The sequence below is a fragment of the Ambystoma mexicanum genome, chromosome 5q (genome assembly GCF_040938575.1).
Source record: "Ambystoma mexicanum isolate Mex_15411 chromosome 5q, UKY_AmexF1_1, whole genome shotgun sequence".
Classification (NCBI taxonomy): domain Eukaryota; kingdom Metazoa; phylum Chordata; class Amphibia; order Caudata; family Ambystomatidae; genus Ambystoma; species Ambystoma mexicanum.
This window is the reverse complement of record NC_090933.1, coordinates 1,296,943,027-1,296,961,344: the sequence shown is the minus strand read 5'-3', so window position 1 is coordinate 1,296,961,344 and position 18,318 is coordinate 1,296,943,027. Positions and strand designations below refer to the sequence as shown.

The window sequence follows — 18,318 nt, the reverse complement described above, 5'->3', positions numbered from 1 at the left end:
GGAATGCAGAGAGTGCATGGGAATGAAGGTCTGCATGCTAAGTGCAAGGATGGGGTGTATGGGCACAAAAGGGGTGCAGCTCTGTGGCCTCAAATATCTCATGAAGAGACTGCGATAGGATTTTGTTCTCCATGGGGAAACTTAATTCTTCCAACATTACTGTGCACTGTTTCTGCTGAGTCTTCATAAATTAACCTTGCTGTCACAAAAGCCTGCAGCGCTTTATTATGAGCTGCTACAAAAATGCTTTCCTAACATGGGCTTATAAAACATGGCTTCTCTAATGTTAACATATTGCTCCAAATACTCCTACCATAATCACCCCTAAGGCACTATGCACCCCCATCTCTATGGTCGTGCTGCACAATCAATCCCATTACTAAGTGTGATGAATCCTGAGGTATCGTCACTGCTTTTGATGGAGAAGCCAACCCCCCCGCCCCCCTCCCCATGAGGCCAGGGTGGTGTGGCCGCTACCCGACAGTCCCCCTGGGGCTGGTACTCAGAGGGAGGATCTCATGGGTAGGGAAGACCCCATGAGAGCAGTGACCACATAGGGAGATCACAGTATTCATTTAACCCCCCCTGCCTTCCTTCAAAACCCTTCTCTTGCCCCTCCACCAGGTGCCACAATGCACTATTGTGATACCTCTCCAGTAGAGACCACCAAAGAGAAAGACACTCACATGGCATCCAATGGCAGTACTAGGATGAGGAAGAGGACGCAAGTAATGAAGATTACTAACAGGAACGAAGGCATACGCTCTAGCCTTTGTGACAACGTGATTGGTCAGTTGTCATTGAAAGGCAGAGGGGGCAGAGAACAATTGCGCCTTCGTTGTCAGCTCGGTGCGGACCAAACACTTCGCAAGGGCCACGCAAACCCACAGCAGAGACAAGCTGATTGTGCACAGGATGAAGGCAGACCCACGGAGGACCGACAACACAGATGGCGAACTGGAGAAGAGGAAACGTACATGCCGGTTACCGGAGCTGCTGCACTGGCACTAAATCAGCAGCAAACTGCAGTAGAGACACGCAAGGGACAGCGGAAGCTACCGCTGAACCTGAGAGGCTGCCACAACTCCTGGGAGACGTGCAAACAACTGGAGAGACACAGCGAAGGCCCTAAAGGTTCATGAGTGGCTAGTCTAAAGATTGGGGAGACCCAGAGAGCATATGGGGCATGAAGTGGAGTGAAGGAAGAACACTCACTGCGGCAGAGACACCTATTAGAGGGGGTCTGAAACCCAATGCAGAAATAAATACCCCAAACAGTAACAGGGAGAACACGAACGATGCAAATATGTATTAGTGGTTGGGTCAGTGCTTAGGTTAGTTTAGAAATTTGCGACAGAGGACTGTGAGGTTTGTAAGACTTACTGACAAGCACCATTTATTCTTCTTTCTATTTTAGGAAAGGGCCAAGATACACTTTAGAGATAGGTTTGAAGTAAATAAAATACAGGTTTGAACTGTGACCTCTTGTCCGCTTCCTGAATATGACTTACCAGTCTGCTTTGGGCATTTTAAGCAAAGGTCTGATGTATGCAGATTTCAACTGAGGTGGTCTCTCTTTCCATTGCTGATGGAGTCCTTGAGGAGAGATAGGAAGACGGGCGACAAGTCTGGAGACTTCATTATTGATTTGTAAAGATTGGGGGTACATGGCTACTCAGGAGATCCTGATGGTTTTCATGAGTCAATGGTAGCTTGTAGGTCCCCTGCAGACAGAAGGGGGAAAGACAATAGAGAGGAGGTAGTGGGAGGTGTTGGTGGAATCTCGTTGTAAGCTTGTGGGTGGAGCATCTTGTATTGTCAAGGTGAGCAGCAATCTGGTCACAGAGCTATTATGTAGGGGCAGGGGTTGTGAGAAACCGAGGGTATTCTCCCATTTGGACACTGAGAATCCTCTATTCGGGTGGCCAGGGCACAGCCATCGCCTTTGGTCCGGACCCTGGGAGTGGACCAGTGCGGGAGGACCACCTGGGTGAGGGGTCCCTGGGGAGTAGGAGTGGGGCACCCAGAGGTGATACGCAGTATCCACGCTCTTGTTTCCCTGATACCCCATCATATTACCTAGTAACTTTACACCCCCCGAACTCCCTTTTCACATGCACACACTATTATTACACGGACAGAGCGCTCTGGGGGAAGGCAGACTCACACCCAGCCAGTCTGTGATTCTGATGTTGGGACATGTTAAACAGACACTTGCCTAAAACGACTCACACATGAATCCCATTATCCTTCCCCACTGGGATAAAAGGCAGAGCATGGGAGTACACAGAGAGTGAGGTGAAAGGCACGGACAAGCAAAAGTTCCATGATGGCAGCAGTATCGCAAAGGAGTGGTGGCAGACCCGAACGGGGGAGTACGAGGGCAGAGGCCCTTTACCCCGTTGTATACTGATCAGTGGTCAGTGAACAGCACAAGCAAAACCTAGCCGGAATACTGAGCAAAGCTTTGAAATCTGTGCACGATATCCGGGTCTCTCCTGCACGTCTGCTGGAGGCAGAGAGGAGTTACAGCCGCCGAAGTATCGCCCATGGCTCGCAGAACAAAGCTGTGATTAAAGATGCTTCGTGTAACCAGTGAATTGGTAGGAACTACGAGATACTGGTGTGCTTTGAAGCAAAGGCTGCAAGTGGCAAGTGGTAAGATTGTTGCAACGTGAACAGCTTTTGGAAAGGCCCATATTGAGAGATGCAAGTGAAGACTAAGCGGCAAGAGGGAGTTGCCGAGGTACAGAAAAAGACTTGAGGATAAGCTACTGCGGAGTGGTCCAGAACCTTGGGTGCCCAGTTGAAAGTCTCTGATGGGGCGTCTTTGAGTGAAAGTGAAAGTGCAGAACTGAATGAACTAAATTCCAAATGGTCATGCAAAGGTCACAGCAAAACCCCTTTGCACAATCGAAAGCCTTCAAACTTGTTGATCATTAAGGTGAAGAGGCTTGCGCCCGATCGAGTGAGACATTTGTGAGAAAGTACATGGACTTGAGCCTGGCTGAGGGAAGTCCATGTCAAAAGCAAAAGAGAAAAGTCTGAGCCCGACTGAGGGGGACCTGAAGTATCCGTTGTTTGTAACGTTACAGCATGTGAAGAGTGCAGAAAGAAATTTCCCAGTGGAGGGACTTTTGATCGACACTAAAAGAGACACTCTGCTTAGGAAGACCATGCCTTGTGTAAATGACTGCTTCCATGTGCCACGAGCTTTGAGTGTACTCCAAGCTCGACTCCTGTTCTGCCTTGTCCCGTGCTGATACGTAGGGAAGGGGAAGCTACAGTTCAGCAGTCCTGAACTACCAAACCCTTTGGACCTTTTTATTTTGCCATACACTGTTGCTGTTATACACGTCATCATCCCACACCCTTTTGTTATATAGAGTAAGGGTTGACAATAGTTTTTTTTAGTATAGGCCATCTTTGTTTTGATAGGACAGCTTTTTATTTATTTTGATGGTCACAGCTTGCTCCCATCGTTAGCAATTAGGTTTAGAATAGGTGTTTTCCAACCCATGCAAAGATCAATAAAAACCCTAGGACTACATTCCTTCTGTCTGTCGTGCTTCTGATACCATGCATTCCTTACAGGGTGCATTGGAGTCTGTCGGATTTCTGAAATCTCTGATGATTTTATACCGTTCCCTTTTCGCTGTGATGCCCTGAATCAATGCGTTTGGAACAATGTCCTTTTTTTCGGTACTTTAGCCCTGTAAATGCGTAACTATTAATGGTAGGCACATTTGTTGGTGTGTAGATTGTTTTTCCAGTTTCCGATTTTCTTTTTTTAAGTAGTTTAATCTGGGATGAACCATTTGTCTTTTTCTTTTTTTGAGAGTTTTTTTAAAGGTTTCTTAGTTGCAATACAGTCCAACACGGAAATAATCCAATTGTAAATGTGCTGGAGTGTTTCATCCATTGTGGTTATTGGTTTATCTACGGGTATGGTATATTTGGTTGCTTTTGTCTTTATAGTAGAAAGTTGATGTGTATTTCTTTCCACCCTCTGGTCATAGTCGATGGTGCTTTTGTAGGTCCTGCGAGGCATGGTGTTTCTGTGAATATTGTGAAGCGATCTCCCCAGGGGAGGTGTACTGGTGAGCAGAATGTGATTATGTTTTCATTACACAAAATGCTTCCCAGATTGTGTCCAGCTATGTGGGTGGGACTCTTAACCATCTGTTTTAGGTCTAATGCAGAAAGGCTCGCTCCAAGTGACTTTGTAATATCGTTGTATTCTTCCTCGAACTAGAGGTTGAAATATCCAAGTATAGTTAGTAGTTGGCGATCTATGGACATGGCGGCACCAGCAAGTTTGTCAGAAAAGTGTGGGCTGTGGGAGGGAGGTCTGTAGGTTGAGAGGAAAGCTTAGTGTAACTGTGGGAGAGATGCAGCAGGTCAGCGTGAGTTATTTACAGTCTGGGATGATGTCAATGGAAGATGTTGAGGCTATGAAAGAGTCACTGCGCACTAGAGCTATGCCACTTCCTCTCCTGTTGTTAAGATTAGCACTGATGATCTTGAAGCCTGATCACCTGAGAGTCAAGTTTCTGTGATCAAGAGTAGCTCTATCTGATCTTCGGAGAGAAGGTCAAAAATGTCTGAGGAGTGTTTGAAGACAGAACATTCATTGATCAGGAGACATCTTGTGCCCATCCTTTCTGGGTGAGTTCGGCTGCATGGTCCAATGCTGCTGGGGTATGTGACAATTCGCAGGATCTCGTCACTTCCCTGTGAGGCAATGGAGATGAGCCTGCTACGCAACATTCCACCTTAGGGGTGGCGGTAAGCAGGACCTCACAGGGAGAGAGAACTCCTGTTCCGTCAAGGAACTCGCTAGACCCCTTTCTGAGGACTCCATAAAAGCATCAGAGCCTAAACAAAGTCACTCCAAACCAGTTGCTGTTTGTTATTGCATTGCAATGTTACCAATAATGACCACCAGCAAACCACTCATGCTTTGAATAAGAAGAGTGTTCAAATCATGCAGAGTACTCAGTGGTTGGCAGCCAACCACACTGTGAGTGAGGTATGAAGAATCCTCAACGAAAAGAGAGGAAGGGCTGGGTCCTCTGTGCTGGGGAGGACCGAGTGTTTCGCCATAAAAAGAAAGGAACAGGAGATAGAAGCCAGGAAAGTCTGGGAGGTCCTCAGTCAAGAGGACGCTGAAGGCCAAGAAAAGGAGCAGACATGGAGGAGGCAGGCAGCAGAGCTGTGTGCCCGCAAAGCAACTGGAGGTGGTGGCGTGACCCAGAAGGGATGGACTGTTTGGTCCACAAACAACACAGAGAACGTACCAGGAAACGCTCAGCAGAGCCGCGTACAGAAGGAAGAAGAAGTTAATGTCAAGGTGTTCATGTTAGCAGAGCGAGCCTGACCCTACTGGATGAACTAATAATGCCAACCCAATTGGAAAGAGGAGGGGAACAGGGCAAGAATAATATGAGGCCGAAACATGTCTGGGGTTGCTTGTGTTTCCGTGCAGAGGAGACCTGGCCTAGCAGTTCGGGCAGGGCTGCTCCCCTTGGTGGCTGTACCTGACTGATTTGCATATGACTGGACCTCTTTTGCATTGGCGCAGACAGGCTTAAAAACAGTGGTGTGGAAGGTTGCCCAGGGAAATGCCAGTGGTTCAGATTAATTCAAAACCTTCAACCCATCACTTTGTTGGTTTGCAGAAGAGTATATGAAACAAAGTGAAGACTGTCAAGATTGCCCAGACCAATGCCAGTAGTTCAGGTTAATTCAAAACCTTCCACCCATCACTTTTTTGGTTTGTTTGTCTCCCTATGTGAGAGATAGTATGCCCAGATGTGGGTCCCTTGCTAGTTGCACCATAGGGAACCAACCTGCACCTCAATGAGGAGGCCCAACAAGGCTGAAACATGTCTGTGGTTGCTTGTGTTTCCATGCAGAGGGGATCTGGCCTTGCATTTCAGGTAGGGTTGCTCCCATTAGTGGCAGTACCTGGTTGATTTGCATATGACTGGACCCCTTTTGCAATGGCACAGACGGGCTAAAAAACGGTGATGTGGAAGGTTGCCCAGGGAAATGCCAGTGGTTCAGATTAATTCAAAACCTTCAACCCATCACTTTTTTGGTTTGCAGAAGAGTATATGAAACAAAGTGAAGACTGTCAAGATACCCTTCATACTTGTTCCAGTACTTGTGAATACTTGAAAATCATTGAAGAATACCAAGGGACTATTCATATTCGTCCTTGTACTTGTAAATACTTGAACATCATTGAACAATACCAAAGGACTATTCATACTCACCCCAGAACTTGTGACTACTTGAAATTGATTGAAGAACCCCATGGGAACATACGTACTAGTTCCAGACCTTGTGAATACTTGAAAGTCAATGTAGAACCCCAAAGGGAACAGTCATAATCGTCACAGTATTGGGAAACAAGGTAAAGCAAGTAACCAGTACCTAAAGATTCAAAAGGTGGGAACACCATAAAACAGGTAAATACTATCACAAGAGCGATCCTGTTCATCCAAAAGAGAAGGGAGGATCAGGAATACAGTGAAGAGCATAAGGGAACTCAGGATCATTGTCTCAGAGAGAACAAGAAGTTGGAAACTAGTGGAAAACATTTTGGAACTAAATCTAGTCAAGCTAGGGGACGGTTCCATGTAAGACCAAGGGTGAAGAGTAAGACAGAGACATTGCAAGAATCATAGAGGAATAAGGGTCAAGATCGTCATTTGATTAATCAAGAAACTTTGTGTACAGAAAAGGGGACACCCAGCTGGTGTAAGAGTCCCCTTGCAGAGTTAAAGGAACTGATTCACAACATTACCAGGAACTATTTAAAGATAAGCTATTGAAGCTATAGAAGCCTGTCCAGGAGAAGGGAGTTATTCTCCCGGAACCCTTTTTCTGTTGAACCTTTTTTTCCATTAGTGTTAGGGAAAGGATAGGTTATTTTTTTTTTGAAAACTCTTTTTATTGAATTTTGCAACATAACAATCAAAAGGTAAGTAGAACAAACCCTCCCCCATCCCTCCCTCCTGCCCTCCCCCACCTCCCTGACCCCTCAGCAACTAGCATATCCTTCTTATTTCACCCTCCACTCTGGGTACAACTCAATGATAATTGTAAATCCAACAGTTTCAAATGTTGCGGGCACCACATCACCCTAAAATCGTCCTTAAGTGCATTCAAAACTTCGCCCCAGTCCGCTGCAAAAGACTGAAACTTGCCATTCATGGCATAGGAAGCCCACTCCAGGGCTATGAGTTCCCAAATTTTCCGGAGCCAATCTTGGCATCTAGGGACCTCTGGGCTTTTCCATCGTTGCGCAATTAACAACATTGCAGCCAAAGTCAGGATTGCTTTTGCCTTCTCCCTCCCTCTGGTTGCCCCTGCCCCTGTGGCTCCCCGAATGCCCAAGAGGATCTGTACTGGAGTTCCCACTTCCTCCCGACCAAAGGCCTGTTCCTGTGCCTCCCGTATTTCTTCCCAAAAAGCTGATAGGTTATTTTTGGACAGAGGCGGGACTATTGATTGGGACAACATCATTGATGACGAGCACCCAAGTTAGGTTTATGTTGGTAAGGAAAACTCCTTTTTATTAGGGACAGATAGGCCTTTTCTTTATTATTTAAATAAACAACCCTGTAATAATGCCACCGTCCAGCTCCTCCTTCTGACCTACAACGGTTGATCAAAGATGCTTTTGTGAGTTTCCCAGGGCTCCACGTTAAGGCTTTCATATACAAAGGGGCTTTGCAGACTCGTCTTGGGGTCTGGCATATCTTTCTGAGTTCCTGCTGTGTGGTTGTGGTGGATGGCACAATTTAGTGATGAATGGAGTAACCGGTATTGTTTCTTGCGGGTCCTTTCTGATGGATGGTTGGTTGGTTGGATGGCTGGATGTTAGGTCATTGATGAGTCCTGTATCTCGGTCCAATATTAGGTCATAGTAATGTGGTTCAGCTGAGTGCTTCAGGAGTGTCTACATTTAAAAGTTGTTAATGGTCTGATGAGGTGAGGTAGTGGGAAGCCTGTGGAGACTCAGGATGCGTAATCAGTAGGGGTAGTGAGGGTTCCATCTCCTTGGTCTTTCTTCCTTTCTGATTCTGCTATCTTTGCGGATTTTAGGCATCTTGTTACCATGTTTTCACCATGTAGTTGATTAGGATCTGGAAGAGGGTCTGATAAGGTAGGGAAAGATGGGTGGGGTGATATTTTACCTTTCGATTTTCTTTAGGTCTTTGGTTGTGGTTGGTTTGTTTAAGGATTTCCTTATCCCTCTGTGATGATAGTTAATTGGGAGATTATGGAACTGTTCCAAGAATACTATCAGCCAATTGGCTTTTACACTACGCAGATGAGATGATTTATCAGGGGTCGGGTTATAGAAAGGGTTCCTTTGGTGTAGCAGTATATAAATCTATGATTATAATGCTGAACACAGCTGAATACGGCTATGCTGAACATAGGTGAATGGCACAAATGCAGCGGCATGATGGAAGGACACGAGCCCCTTGATAAACCACCCCCTTAAAACAAATACATAACCTAACACCAGAAAAGATTAATCAACATCCTATATCACATAAATATGATTGCCACAATAACATAAACTGTTGTCCACACTACATTTCTTTTTGGATCAATACCTGAAATGTTTCTTAATCCATGGTGTGGCTGTGGTATTTTTTTCAATCAGGTTTTGTAACAAAAACAGCTTACTCCTCTTTAGGGCTTTAAAACATTCTACAGCTGACAGCTGAGGTGCTCCACTTATACGTTTCTCCCCGTTTGAACATGTTTCATTTTCTGTTGACATCATTAGCAGTGATGAATCTCTACACTTAAACCCACATGTCAGTCAGTTTTCAGCCAGAATAAAACGAATAATGTTAACTAAAACAATATGCCACAATCTCCACTCTGTACAAGCACCTCCAAACGGACTTTCTAACCTCCAAGACCCGGTATATGGCCCTATGGGAGGCGGACTTGGGACATCCGATTGAAGACCAACAATGGGTCGACATCTGGTCCCGGGCTCACACCTCCTCATCATGCATCACGAATAGAGAGTACGCCTACAATATCCTCCTCCGGTGGTACTACCCTCCCCTAAGACTCCACCACATGAACTCCACGATCAACCCGCAATGCTGGAGGCAGTGCGGCCGAATAGGCTCCTTCTTCCACATGTGGTGGTCCTGCCCCAAGGCCCAAGGCTTTTGGAAACGATGCCTAGCGACGATAGCGGACATCACTCAAGTGCGACTGCCCTTGGCCCCCAAGCCTATCCTCCTTGGAGCACCGGTCCCCGGGATCTATCCCAGGTCTGGCCCCAAGGCCAAACTATTGTCACAATGCCTACTTGCGGGTAGGAACGTGATAGCCCGCACCTAGAAAACAAAGGAAGGCCCTCTCATGCCTTTCTGGTGGATGAAGGTCTGGGACATCCTGATCGCCGAAAAGGTGACGGCTGCCGGAGCAGGCACCTTGCATTGCTTTCGCAACATCTGGGGTCCGGTATTGGAGTTTGACCAAAGGTTCCCAGCCCTGACTTTCAAACCCCAACTGGCCAGAAGAACTATTCGGGATGGAGACCCCCTACAGAGAGGTGAAGAAGGAACTTGAGCCCGAGGGGTGTGGTGGGAGGAGCGTCAAATGGGATTACTTTATGCTACATGTCACAAGTGATTAAGCTCTGTATTGCCATAACCTGCCTGTTTAAAATAAACACATTTAAAAAAAAAAAAAACAATATGCCACAACAGTCTTACCATATCTGGCACACCTGCGTACCAGGCGGCTAAGCTCAATGTATCCGGAGGCACATGCTCCTCACGCAGCAAATCGACCAACAGGACTGAGTCATAATCCGCCGGCCAACAGAGAACTTTAAGGAACTCACTGACAATAGTAAAGACAGACAGAAGTGATCACAGTTCAAGGGTGTTTATTAAACTGTATGCAGGTTGGAAAAATGCCTAATAAAAAGGGCCTTTACTAAGAAAACGTTTGCCAAACCTTAAAACTAATACAAAAAGTGTGTGGGATAGTTTTCAAGGAAAGAAAGAAGTGTTCTCAAATAATATGTCGGGATGCGGTAGCTTGGGTCTCCCTTCCCACATTTTGAGCACAGGGTAAGGTGGGAACCTGGAGCCCAGCACGAGACGACCGTTCCGGTTTCAACTTCTCAGAAGTCTCAACGACCAACTCTCTCTTCTACAAAAGTCTCTTGCCTTTGAGGATCAGAAAAATAACAAACACACACAAAGTTCTTTTTCATCAATTCTTAAGGTGATGGATTCACCCGTGGGTCCTCCTCTTCCGGGCGCTGACCCTTCACAGATCGTATTCCATAAATCAATAACAGTTCCTTTTCTCAACGGACATTGGGTGATGGCTTCACCCACGGATCTCCCTTGTTTGTGCTTGTTTCCCCTGCATCTCCCTCGTTCGGGCTTGGATCCCTCTCGACTGTTGACCTCCCTCCACCGGGATCATTATGGCTTTCAACAAATCTTCCTCTAAGTACTCGTACACAGTCTTTTCATCAGTTCACTGTCAACCTCCCTTTCTCTGGTTCACTTGATCAGGGTGATAATGGCTCACCCCTGGGCCCCCCTCTTCTGGATGCAGAACCCTCTCAATTTCCAGCCTCCCTCCTCCGGGTTCACTATGGCTTCCACTCACAAATCTTAATGTCTTTTTAAACAGTTCCAGTGGAAATCCCTCGACGGGGTTCACTTTTGTCAACACATTGTTTCTTGGGACTTGACTTTGCACCTTCTTCGTTAGCATCCCTCTTCCGGGTTCACTCTTGCCAACTTCACATTCCCTTTGCTTTCTCACGAGGCAAGATTACTTCCCTGACTTTCTCTACAGTTCTTAGGTCAAAGGCTTTCAACTGTACAGGGATTTTACTTGACCTCCTGTATGACCACTTTGACCAAACTTGGCGGCTCTCCTGCGGCCTTCTGGTATCTGTAGTTTCACTCAGACGGGGATTGTCCAGAGTCTCTTGAGTTGGCACCCACGCAGCTGATCTCCCGTTTTTAACACTTTTACAGTTCTTTTAACTTGGTTCAAGTTGCCACTTTGTGACATTCAGTCACCACAGCCTGGCTCATATCGGTTCTCCTTTCGACTACCCGGCAGTGATGAACCGCTGGGCTTTCTTCGTAACTGCAGTCAAGGCCGGTACCACAGTGGCAAAAGCCTCCCTCGCTCCGCCTTATCAGCGTCAATACACTCAGTGTACCGTTGACATCTGCTGCAGGACACTTGTGCTATTGTCCTCGGTTTTACGATTCCCTCTGCATAGGTTTCGCGGGTCTGAATTGCAAAGGGCAAGGTTGTGTCTTTCCTTTTTAGCCTCTCAATATTTGCCACCTTTCTTCTCCTTTTGAACTCCCGGGTCTGGATAGCCGTCTCCTCGTGTGGTCTGCCTTGCTCGTACTGTGCTCTCTTGCTCCACCTTTTATCCCTGTGGGGAATGGAAAGGGCTGTCAAGTGTGTGTGATTTTGGTTAATTGCCTAACTCTGCTTGGCCCTTGGGTTGGCACAAGTTTCTTAATGCAACGGGGTGTGGGATCCTAGGGGATTTGTTACATACAGAGGGGATGGTAGATTTGGGTAAGCTAGATTCAACGGGAGGAAGGTGGGTAAATGTATTATAGCCTACAAAGGCCTCAGGTATATCGTCGTCCTCTCCTCCTTCGCCAATATAATACCACGTCTCACTTGGGGCCGTTCCCCAAGCATAACCCCAGGCTCCCCTACCCGGGTGATCATCTCTTGCTCGTCCACCCCCAGGGTTGGGGTCTGAGAGCATCAGCCCTTCCCTGGCCACCTGAATAAGGGATTCTCGAGGTCTACGCGGGTGAATACCCTCAGGTTTCTCACAGGTTTCTCACAGGACTCGCTAACAATCATTCTCTTGTCATGCACACACCCTCGGAACTCGACCCCTGTATCGGGCCGGAAGCCCCCCATAATTAACCAGTTTTTAAAAGCTCTCAAAATGTGGCTTTTTCAAAAGTACCTGACCAAGGACTAATCCTGATGGACACACAGACTGATGCGCAGACCGCTATTCACAGTACTGCACTACAGTTAAGACTGTACTCACAACCCCATACTCATGGTGTTCCCTGTCTCCCCATCTACTCTAACTATTACTTATCACCTATCCTAACTCTCTCATGAAGTCTGGAAGGAAAATGTTTAAGAAAGCATTCCTGGCGTCCAACCCAGTCCTCCCCATTTCCGATACCTACGTCATAGCTTCCTCCAGACAGACTATCAATGACATCCTCTTCACTGTCCCTTCTCTGGACCTATGGACTCCCCATATAGTCTCTATCCTATTCCCTTCTTCCTCCTCTCCTATTAATGGTGCAACCAGATGGGAAGTGCCATACTTCTCACCATCTAGGTGCATCATTAATGTCTACCAAAATGGCACTATCATGGCCCAGGGCTCTCAGCCCAACCTCCTCTTTCTGGATAGACGTCTCCTGTCTCTCATTAACTTCAACCCCTCTCCTGCCAATCCTCCGACTGCCACCCCTCCGCGCCTCTGTGCCCACTGATGGGCGTACCAAATCCATTTACCCCACCTTGGAAGGTGACATCCAGCGTCACGTAGCTACCCTCAATTCTCCCTTGCTGTTAAACACTCCTCTGACATCTGTCACCTCCTTGAAGACTGTGACTTTGATGTACTCGCTCTCACCGAGATGTGCTTCAATGCCAGCTCTGTCACTGCTTTTGACACTCTCCTTCCTGAAGGCTACAAGAGCCTCTCCAAACCAAGGACTAACTGGTCTGGAGGTGGAGGTGCCCTTGTCTCTGAATGGATACCTGCTACTATCATTCCCACTCAATCTTACTCTTCCTTTGAATGCCCCGTCTGTAGGCTAGCCTCTCGCTCACTCTCGCCAATATCTATAGTCCTCTTGGTCCTACCTCCCTTTTTCTCTCTGAATGGGCCGGATTTTCTTCCTCTCTCCTGACCTCTTCCCCAAACTTCACTTCCTTGGTGACTTTAATAGTCATCTAAACTCTCCTGATGCGGCCACTGTTTTTTTCTGCGACCTCTGTGATTCTCTTTCCCTCACAATTCTTCCCTCCGGCCCGACCCACTCTGCTGGTCACATCTTGGATGCGCTCATCTCAGCAGACATTACTCTTTCCAATCGTCTTACTACCCCTCTCTCCTGGTCTGACCACTCTCTTCTGTCCTCCCATATGGAGCTCCCTGGCCCCCAGGCGATGCATCCCCGCACTGCCATTCTCCTTCTCTGTCATTAGACCAATGAAGCATGCATCAGTCGCTGCATTTGCCGCCACCTTCATTCCTCCTTCCACCCCTGCTATTGACTCTCATTCTGACTCTGCACTTGCTAACCTCCATCTCTCATTCTCCAACACTCTGGATATCCTTGCCCCAATCATGAGGATCCACATGAAACCTGCCTCCAAGTGCAACTCTTGGTATGACTCTGACTTGGCCGCATTGAAATGCAAGTGCAGAGTTGCTGAGCAGAAGTGGCAGGCCTCAAGCAAATCCTCTGACAAACTGGCCTGCTGCCTGCTCCAAAGGCAATTTGAACTCTCCATCCGCTCCAAGAAGAGGGCTCATGTCCAAGCCTGCATTTCGGGGCCCACCAATAACACGGCTGAACTTTTCAAAATCTGCAAGGAACTTGCCAATCCTACTGCAGTCATCTCTTCTCCCCTTCCCTCCCAGGCCCTCTGTGCTGCACTGGCCTCCCACTTCTCTACCAAATCTCAGGACATCCTGTCCTCGCTCTCCTCTTCTCCCTTCACCATCCCCACTATGCTTCCCTTGGCCCCCCTATCCTCCTACCCCATTCTTTCCTCCTCTCCCATTGTACCGGGCAAGGTCTCTAGAGTAGTCAGCTCTATGAAAGTCTCCTCCAAACAAGTGCTTCCCTGCTCTTCCAGAACTAACAAGGACAACATCTCCTCTCTAGCCCCTGTCTTGGCGGACTTCTGTAACCATTCCTTTGCCATTGGCTCTTTCCCACAAACTCTCAAGCACTCCCTTGTGCACCCTCTCCTAAAAAAGGCGTCTGCTGACCCTTCCTGCTTTGCCTAACTATCGCCCTTTCTCCATCATCCTTTTCTTGGGCAAACCCATGGAGAAGTTGGTCATCTCTTAACTGACTCACCACACTGAATCTGCTGGTTGCATCCACGACCACAAGTCTGGCTTCAGAGCACCAGAGGCACAAAACTGCTCTCCTGAACACCCGTGAAGACCTGCTCTCAAATCTTGATTCCAACTCTCCCTCCGTTCTGATGTTTTTCAATCTTTCCTCTGCCTTTGACATGGTCAATCATGCCACCTTCATTAATCGTGTCTGTGATACCCTAGGCATCACAGACCGGGCACTGGCCTGGCTGACCTCCTTCCTTTATAACCACCCTTCCCAAGTGCAATTAGGCCCTTTCCTCTCTGCCACCTCACTCTCCACCTGCGCTGTCCCTCAGGGTTCTATCCTATTGCCATGCCTTTTCAATATCTATCTTGCCCCTCTGACCCACTTGATCTCCACCTTCTCTCCTCACTTCCAGTGTTATGCCGATGACACACAGCTCTCCTTTAAGCTTCCCTCCGCTACCTCCTCTTCTTCCTCTCTCAAACCTGACTGCCTGACTGCTAACCGGGCATGGTGTTCTGCATCTCTTCCTTAATGCCAGTAAGGACGAGACCCTTCTCATTGGGACGCCTGCTCCCTGCTTCCCTCCAACTCTCTGACTACCCTAGTTGGGCCTCGTCCCCTCCACTCTTGTGAAGCAAAAAACCTTGGGGTCATCTTCGAATCCTCTCTCTCCTTCTCCCCTCACATCACAAACCTTGCCAAGAAATCCAACTTTCAGCTCCCCCTCCTCAGAGGCATTCTCCCTTTCCTCAGCTTTCTCCAGAAGCTCAATGCCTCCAGAGCTCTGGTTCTCTCTAGGCTTGACTACTGTAACAGCCTCTTCCTCAATCTGCCTCTTTCCACCCTTCATCCTCTTCAATCAAGAATAGGGCTGCAAGACTTATCCTTGGCCTCGAAGCCTAGAGACTTGATCTCACCAGCCCTAAAATCTCTCCACTGGCTCCTGGTGGATGCAAGGATCAAATTCAAGTGACTCTGCATCATTAACAAGGCTTTCTGGGGCCTGGGACCCCGCTACAACTACCTTTCCCTCCCTAAATACCTCCCTGCTAGAGTCCTTTGGTCCTCTAGCTCCAACTCTCTGCAAATCAGACGTTTCTTCAAGCAGAGAGTGGGGGTACATCTCTTTCTTCGGCAGGAGCCTCCCTCTGAAACGGACTTCCTGCCCCCTCAGACTTGACCCAGAACTCCTTAAGTTCCTGAAACCTCTCAAGACTCTCCTTTTTGCCTCCCCCCCTCCCTTGCTAATGTCCTCCTACCGCTGTGACTAGCGCCTGGTCTCGTATATGCCTTAAAAGAGCCAAGCCCTCCTTGTTCAGTCTTGCCCAGCACACCTTATCAGCACTTACCCTCGGGCACCCTTCCCCGACTAGCCTGAATCTGGTCCCCCCACCCCCTGTTCTCATAATAGCAGACCTTATCCCTGCTTCCCCTGGCACTTTCCCTCCTGAGCTCCCCTCAGCACTTGCCCTGCCCCTGAGGCCTCATCCTTCCTGCACTTCTCCCCTCTCCCTTTCCCTCTTCCAAGCCATTCCACCCTGTCCTGCCCCCTCCCTCTGTACTTGCATGGTCTTAATGTCCCAAGGCCTAGTAGAACCATTTATTGTTTTTTCTCCCCTGTCCCCGGTGAGGTTGGCATCATGGAAGGAGACACAGAGGACAACAGATTCAATGTATAATAAAAGGCTTTTATTAAAGAAAATGTAAGGATGGTGTAAGACCTAACATGCCCTATGCTAAGGTCGAATTTCCATATCTAAACAAACTAATCTGTGTCAGTAAGTTCAACTGAAAAGTCTGTCTGTGTCCAATGCCTATGCTTGCCCTCACAACTAAGACAAAATAATGTGTAGGGATGTTAACCATAAACTAGACATTGTTCCAAAAGTAAAGTTCTGAGCTATGTCTAGCTCAGGCTTAATCTGCAGCTTCTTTTCCCCAAATGTCAATATGTTCACCACAATGTTCAAGTTAGCTTCTTTTCGACTTAAAAAGTTCCACAGCTTTGTAAATGTCAGGATGCCCTTCCCCAAGTTCAATATAGTTCCAGGTCAACACGTCTCATGGTTCCCCTCCCCAAGTTCAATGTCAAAAGATGTCACAAAAAGAAGTATCTTAAAGTTTTGTCTTTAAACTGAGTTTTCAACAATTCTTTATAGCTCATAGTTCCCTTCCCCAAGTCTTTTATACACCAATGGTAGGGCTCCCTTTGACACAATAGCACGCTTCCTTGTTGACAAATAGGGGTTCTCTGGTCTTGGTGCAGTTGTTAGACCAAACTGTCCACCCATTACAGGTCACGCAACCAGGAAACTTGCATTCACTTTCAGAAATTCATTATTCGACATGTAGGAGTTCTCTGGTCTGGGTGCAGTTGTTGAATCGCACGATCCACCCATTACTGGTCATGCAACAAGGAACTTCAAGTTCTCTTTGAGTAGTTCAATATTCAGATGAGTAGTTCAATATTCAGATCAACAAGTGGTTTCCTAAATGCAGCTCCACAACAAGCACTTTCTCAGCCTTGACTTCAACTCTGCCGTCAGAGTCCTTCATTCAACTTAGTATCCTATTTTCTTTTAGGTCATGGTTCATAATTAGCAGGTTTGTTATTTGCATTCAATTTGGTATTCAATGTTGTGGTGTTTCATGTAATTCAATATTAAAACGGCACAGTTTTGCCTTTCCTTTCACTTTGGTATTCAATATATGCAGTTTTGCTTATTTCAATAAGTTAGGTATTCAATCATTGCAGTTTTGCTTGTTTCATTCAGTTCGTATTCAATAAATGCAACTTTGCGTGTTTCATTCAGTTTTATATTCAATTAATGCAATTGTGCTCGTTTCATTCAGTTCCATATTCAATAAACGCAGTTTTCCTTACTTCATGGACCGTTCCTATATTCACGGTCTCTTGGAGCGCCCAGGTGGTTCCAGTGTCCCCTGACACTTGCCAAGACCCTGCAGCTCCTCTTGGCGTCTTCTCCCCAAGCGGGAAAGCCTGTTTGCCGGGTGCTTCGCTCGGCACACTCCAGTGTCCGTGCTCAGCTCCACCTCCGCTCCATAAGTGTCTGCTGCCCGACCTTCCCTCACGAGGGTTCTCAGTCCTGTACAGTTCCAACAGCAGGACTCCCGGGATCTTTGACACGTCTCGGCTTCTTGCTCTCCAGCATGGTCCTGGGTATTAAAATGAGCTCTATCCAAGTTCCCCAGGTCTCTCCTCTTTCTGTTGCTATTTCTGCTACCCCTTCTTCCATGTGCTTCTGCCCTCCACCTTTTATAAACCTGCGGTCCTTCAATGGGCTGCAGGCGTGTTTCCTCAATCAACCCTGCCTTACTAAGGACATGCCTGACCTTCATTCACCTTCTTCGTCCCAGTACCAAAGTGGTGAGAGTAAGTGGTGTTAATTACTCTCAGTTGCTTCTTCTTCATCTCAGTACTGTCTGGCAACCCAAGAGGGAAAGAAAACAGCCTAACCCTCCCCTGACCTTTTTTAGGGTCATTGTAGAGCATTTGCTCCCATAAAGGTCAGGGGAGGGTTAGGTTGGTTGTAACGAGGATAAAGGGGATGCTGTGTTTCATCCCATGATACCCCATGCCCTTTCCTTCTCCTCCTCTTTCTAACACATTTGGGGTGATAATATCTCCTGTTCTTCTCATGGACAAGGGAAACTGGTGAACAATATCCCATAACCACTTCTGGGATAGGGGTTCCCTCCTGAAAGGATGGTGGGGAATACAGAGTCTTATCAAAGGGCATCCCACTTCTAATCTCCGAGGACCCTCCATCCAGGGGGTCCTCCCTCACGTGTCCAACCCCAGGGGCAGGATCCAAAAGCGATGGCCTTTTCCTGGTCACCTGTATGAAGGATCCAAGGGGAGTAGGAGTGGGAATGTCCTCCAGTGTCCCCCTCCCTTTTTTAGTCATGTGGTGCCTTGAAACACTTGTGTTTAGGCACCATACAAATGTCCAATAAAAAAATAAAATAAAAAGCCCAAGTGCTGGCTACCCGCACCGTATACAGTGCTCCGCTGCTCGATCTATGGGTGCGCTCTAAACAATACAATTAAATATTAAAATAAAAATAATTGTCTATCAGATTAATTTGGTGTCTTGCGTCTCATAGAAATGTC

At 47.3% G+C, this 18,318-nt stretch overlaps 1 protein-coding gene across 4 annotated transcripts in view; it reads left to right on the top strand.

Moving 5' to 3' along the window:
* Window positions 1-18,318, top strand: part of LOC138498049 (NFX1-type zinc finger-containing protein 1-like) — a 1,106,230-nt gene that overhangs the window by 1,071,396 nt on the left and 16,516 nt on the right. The gene's annotated exons all lie outside the window — the stretch shown is intronic.